The sequence below is a fragment of the Dasypus novemcinctus genome, chromosome 10, assembly GCF_030445035.2.
Source record: "Dasypus novemcinctus isolate mDasNov1 chromosome 10, mDasNov1.1.hap2, whole genome shotgun sequence".
In the NCBI taxonomy this organism is placed as follows: domain Eukaryota; kingdom Metazoa; phylum Chordata; class Mammalia; order Cingulata; family Dasypodidae; genus Dasypus; species Dasypus novemcinctus.
The window spans coordinates 55,429,783-55,435,782 of NC_080682.1; the positions used below are offsets into that span (position 1 = coordinate 55,429,783).

Genomic DNA, 6,000 nt, shown 5'->3' on the forward strand with positions numbered 1-6,000 from the left:
ATGAAACAAAATGTTCAACATCACTGGCTATTAGGGAAATGTAAATCAAAGTCATAATGAGATATCATTTCATACCTACTAGAATGATCACTATTAAAAAGACAGAAAACTACAAGTGTTGGAGAGGATGTGGAGAGATAGGAACATGTATTCCCTGCTAATGGGAATGTAGGATGGTCAGCCACTGAAGAAGTTAGCTACAGATCTACCATGTGACCAGCAATCCCGCTACTAGGTATAAACCCAGAAGATCTGAGAGCTGTGACATGAACAGACATCTGCACTTTGATATTCATAGCAGCATTATACACAATTGCCAGAAGATGGAAACAACCCAGGTGTCCATCAACTGAAAAATGGATATACAAATTGTGATATATACACATGATGGAATATTATTCAGCTATAAGAAGAAATGAAGTCACAAAGCATATGACGACACAGATGAATCTGGAGGACATTATGTTGAGTGAAGCAAGCCAGGCACAAAAGGACAAATATTGTATGATTTCAATATTAAGAATTAAATATAATGAGCAAACTCATGGAGTGAGCTATATATAGCTATAGCTATAACGTAAGTCACCAGAGAACAGAATGTGGATAGAGAATGGAAAGCTGAGGTTTAATCTGTGGGGAATTGGTAAACATTTGTTTGGAAATGAATAGAAATGGTGAAAGCACATCATAGGGTTTGTAATTAGTATCACTAACGTATGAGTATGATAGTGGTTTCTTTGTTTGTTTGTTTTTCTTCTTTTTTTGGAGTAATGAAAACACTCTAGTATTGATTGAAATGACAAATGCTCAATTCTGTGATTATACCAAATATCATTGATTGTACACTTTAGATAAATTGTATGGTTTATGAACAACAACAAAAAAAAATGGGCTGAGGGAGAAATACACCAAATGTAAGATATGGACTGTAGTTAGTAGTAATATGTTGACAATGCTCTTTCATAATTTGTAATAAATGTTTCACAACAATGCCAGGTATTGGAGGTAGGGTGATATATGGGAACCCTGTCTGATGTTATGTATGATTGTTTTGTAATTCACAGCATTTACTATACACTTGTTGTTTATGTCTGTGCATGTATGAATGATAAACTTCAATAAAATTAAAAAACAAAAAAGTAGTCAGCAGTACCACACATGCCCAAGGAAGGAGGAAAGAGTCTTAGCTAACCAGCTTCAAGGGACCAGCAGTTCAGAGATCCCCAAAGATGAAGAAGGAGAATGTTCTCTGAAGTATCCACAAAGGTATGCCAAGAGATAATTAGGTTTAAACATCCACCAGACAAAGCCAGTGGGGTTCCAGCAGTAGTCATGTAAAAACTTCCTGTTTCTCTCCTTTCCTCCTCATCTCTATCCTTCTTCCCCAATCATTGAGGGGTCAGAATCCTCAGTGAGCAAGATGAGGGGTTAAGGGAGAAGCAGACGGAGGGAATAAAAAAGCTGATTGCACCAAAAAATGACCTTGAATAAAAGGATCAACCTGGACTAGCAGAATATCTCAGTCTACATATAATACCAGGAGTTAAAAATGCTTTTGACCTGAATAAAAGGGGGAAATGGAAAGGATAAATGAGTTTATATGGCTATGAGTCTCCAAAAAGAGCCGGGAGGTTATCAGAGGGGTCACCCTTATGCACACCTGAACAGAGTCCCAGAGACAGATAAAGTAGATATAACCCCAGGTATTGGTTCTTCTGAGGGCTACAGAGACCCACAGATTCTATGGTCATGGCAGATGGAGTTCAGCGCCATGTTGGTTGGCCCTACTTTGGAGTTTGTGTTTCTGTGTGATGGAGCTGGACTCAGATGGATCTTTGTCCACAAGCCTCTCCTGTTACTTTTAACGGATCTGTAGCTGGTGCTGGGGTTTAATGTATACCCAGAGGACCTGAATCTCTGGACTGAGCATGTGATAGCCAGGCCCTGAGCCTCAACAGACTTACAACTCCTACCCTCTCATTTATTGGACTTACCCCAGCCAGCTAACATGGAGCTGAAGAAGGTCAACCACCACACCAGGGAGCCAAGAGTGCCTACAACTGAAAGCAGGAGAATTGCATCCATCATCCAAGTGGAATCTAAGCCCCCCTCTTGATAGAGATGTGGAATGGACACAACCATTCCAAGGTCCACAGGATGGAGGAATAGAGTATGGATTAGAGTGGATTTACTGATATTCTGTTCATGAACTATTGTGATTAGTAATCGAAGAAAATGTGGCATTGGTGTGGAGAAAGTGGCCACGGTGGCTGCTGGGGGTAGGGAGTGGGGGAAGGAGATGTGATGTGGGGGCATTTTTGGGGATTGGAGTTTCCTGGGTGGTGCTGCAGGGACAGTTACCAGACATTGTATGTCCTCCCATGGCCCACTGGGTGAACTGTGGGAGAATGTGGCTATGGTGTGGAACATTGACCATGAGGTGCAGTGATGCTCAGAGATGTGTTCACCAAGTGCAATGAATGTCTCATGATGATGGAGGAGGTTGTTGTTTCGGGGGGAGGAGTGGGGTGAGGGGGGTGGGGGGTATATGGGGACTTCATATTTTTTTAATGTAACATTAAAAAAATAAATAAAGACAAAAAAGCTGATTGCAGTGTCCCCCCACCCCCCGCTCCCCTTACCAGTGTGGGGAGGGAGAGAAGCCTCTCAACTTCAAACAAACTTTAAAAGTTTGGGTTATTCTCCTTGACTGGATTATCAATTACAACTGTGATGATGTTGTAACTAAAATTGTCTAAAGAACTTCTTATTCCCAAAAAGTGGCCATAAGAGTTAAGACGTTCCCTAATTTTTATCCAGGGGTAGGTGTGATAGGTTTGCATCATGTCCCTCACAAAGACATGATCAAGTCCTAACCCGCAGTGGATGTGGATGTGGATTCATTTGTAAAGAATATTAAAAGATCCAATAGGGATGAGGCCCAACTGAATCAAGTTGTGCCTTAATCCAATGTGATTGCAGTCCTTATAAGGAAAGGAAATATGGATAGAGATGGATGATGAGTGGGAGTGAGGAGGAGAAAGGGGGAGACAGAAGGGTATGGTCAGTGGCAGAGACCAAGCCACCCCCAGAACACCACTTCCGAGAAAGCACAGCCTGCTCATACCTTGATCTTGGACTTCCAGCCTCCTAAACTGTGAGACAATAAATTCCTGTCATTAGAAACAACCAGCTTGTGGTATTTATTATAGCAGCCCTGGCAAACTAAGACAGCAGGGTAAGAGCAGGGCTCAAAGAAAAGAATTAAAGGGGCAGGGCTAGGGAAAAATCAAGCTGGCTATCTAAGTGCATCCATGAGTTCTGTCCACTTAATATGCCTCCCTCTCTCTTATTTGGCAACTTTGCACAGTGTCTGGCCAAGTAAGAGATATTACTCATTGAGCAATTTTTATCACTTCAAATTTCATCACCATCAAACAACCCGAACTTCTTCAAGCAAGACAAAATTTAAGGACAACAAACCATTAAAAAAACGCCCATATTCATTGAACTGACAACTCGAGGGCAAATGTTCTACAAAACCAGCCAGTAGAAAGTCACCCTTTATACCTCACGATCCAGGGAATGGAACAAACTCCCAACCAGCTGCAGGGCTTGGAGGGTTAGAGATTCACATAACACTCTAAAGAAAACTGAGTTCAAGTCCCGGCTCTGCCATTTAATAGCTATTTGCTCCTGAGCAACTTACTAGACTTCTCTGTATTTCAGTTTGCTCATCTATAAAATAGGAATAATAAAAGAACACATTTGAGGTGGATTATATTGTGTACCTGTTTGTACATATTCTTGGTCTTGGTCTGCATTATGGGGATAGTGGACCCATTGTACATAAGATCTCTTCATGATGTTACTTCAGTTAAGGAGCCACCCAGGTAGGGCTTTAATCTGGATTACTGGAGTCCTTTATAAACAGAGTGAAAGTCAGATGGAGAGAGAAGCCACAGGGAGCAACCAGAAACTGGAAGTCAAGGGAATCCAGAACAGAAAGGAGCTGATGCCGCCATATGCATTGTTAGGTTATGGGAAAGGCCAGGACCAAGGATCGCCAGATGCCAGCCCCAGAATGCCAGTCTTTGGGGAGAAAGCTTTGGCCTACTGATCTTCAATTTTGGACTAATCCTAGCCTTAAAACAGTGAGCCAATAAATTTCTGTTGTTTAAGCCAACCCATCATATGGCATTGATTTTAGCAGCCAGGAAACTAAAACATCATCCCACAGGCTTATTATGTGGAAGAAATGAGGAAATACACTCAAAACCCTTACAACAAGGCTTGGCACAGGGCAAAGTGCTCAACACGTGGTTATTATTACAGCACACTGATGTTCAAAGTGAAACCTGTGATGACCTTGGTTTATTAGCGCCAAGCACATTTATACAAGAGGCATGTTGATTGAAAGCACAGATTCGGTAACAAGACTGCCTGGGTTTGAATCAAGTAAGGACACCAGGCACATTGTAGAACTATTTGCTATTATTGTTATTAATAAGTAAGATACAAATAGTCACACATACACAGTGCATATAGTAAGAACTCAATAAATAGCAGCTATTATTAAGGGAATGGTCACCTGAATAAACCCATATGGGTTCTGAAGATTTTGGCCATTCAGAAACATCAGAGGCATTGAATGGGGGTAAGACAGGTAGAGCATTTCCCTTGGCTGCCAACCAAGCTAGGGACTTGAGTTGATTTTGTTCATTTGTTTACCGGAAGACAGTCACGCTCAACAAACAGGACATCTTGAACCCAGAAACCCATCCTTCTTGGGATAGACACCCAGTCATGGCTGGCAGCCCCCTCCCGCCCCCCCATGCCCACCCCTCTCTCCATGCTCTCAGCCTCTCTCCTGTGTTACCTGGTCAGGTTCCTTCCTGCAGGGCAGACCCTACCTGGCAGGGAAGAGATGAGTTACCTCAGCCTTTCAGCCTCCTGAGAAGGTGACATTTTGACAGACCTGGCTCTCTCTCGGCCTGGCTTGTCACTCAGTCAATTTATTTCCACTGACCAGGGCCCCGGGGACCAGGGACCGGCAGGGAAGCAGTTGTAAACTATGAAAAGCCAACCCCCCACAGGAAATAATTGTTTAGCCATTTTCAGAACTGAAAAAACAAGTGTAACATTGGAGAAAGGAGGGTAAAGGGCCATTCAAGGCCATTGTTGTGGCCACTGCTCCCTGTATCAGAGGAACAAAGGAGACTGTGTGTGGAGGACAATGCTGTTGTGTTAGGAACCACCCTGTGCTACTTTTGGGGACACAAGGATAAGAAACGAGGCCACAGTGCCTCCTGGGTAGCTGCTGGGCTAGGCAGAGCTGGGAGAGGAGTGGGGACACCGAGCGCATGCTATTCTGTAACAGGGAACAGGGACACTCTTTCCCCCAGGGGTGACCAGCTGCCAACACGCTAGCCTTTAGGCGTGGCAAATCCCCAAACACCCCTCTCTTCTCCTCCCGGCTTTCAGAGACTCCCGGGTAGAAGAATCATAGATGTCATCTCTCTAAACATATATGCCACCTACTCCACCTCCCAGCTTTCATGGATGCATTCCCGACAGAGCCCAATCCCCACCCATGGAGCATGTTAGCAGCAGTTGGTGAGGCCAGCCCAATCGCTACTTAGCTAGCACCCACCCAGCCTCCGTAACAGCCCAGACACCGTCCTATAAGCAAACTCACAAAACGACCTCATTTGCTCCTGCCTTCAAATCCTGGCTCTGCTACTTACCCTGGTGACTGCAAGTGAGTTTTCTTCACTGAGCCTTAGTGTTCCCATCTGTCAGTTAGATTACTCTTCTGTTACGGTGAGGATTAAATGTGTTAAGACACGCCTGCATGAAATCCCTAGGTGAAGCTTCACCTCAGCCCGTTTGGGCCATGTGTCCATCCTTAGGCCAATCACTGTGGCATGGAGGATGGAGTTCTGGGATTGGCAAGGCCTGAGTTACCCGCCTGCTCCTGTGACAGGGGTTGTGGTGTGT

General features: G+C 43.9%; 1 protein-coding gene across 6 annotated transcripts in view; it reads right to left on the reverse strand.

Moving 5' to 3' along the window:
* The window catches only part of PRR5L (proline rich 5 like), a 190,504-nt gene extending 185,433 nt beyond the window's left edge, over nt 1-5,071 (reverse strand). For 3 of the 6 annotated variants that reach the window (XM_058305563.1, XM_058305560.2, XM_058305564.2), the window contains exon 1: nt 4,880-5,030. The gene's annotated coding sequence lies outside the window, so the exon portion shown is untranslated. Of the gene's footprint in view, nt 1-4,879 lie in introns of all 6 variants that reach the window. The other 3 variants (XR_009187588.1, XM_071218095.1, XM_058305561.2) reach the window with 3 other exon arrangements.
* Between the last annotated feature and the right edge of the window lie 929 nt (nt 5,072-6,000).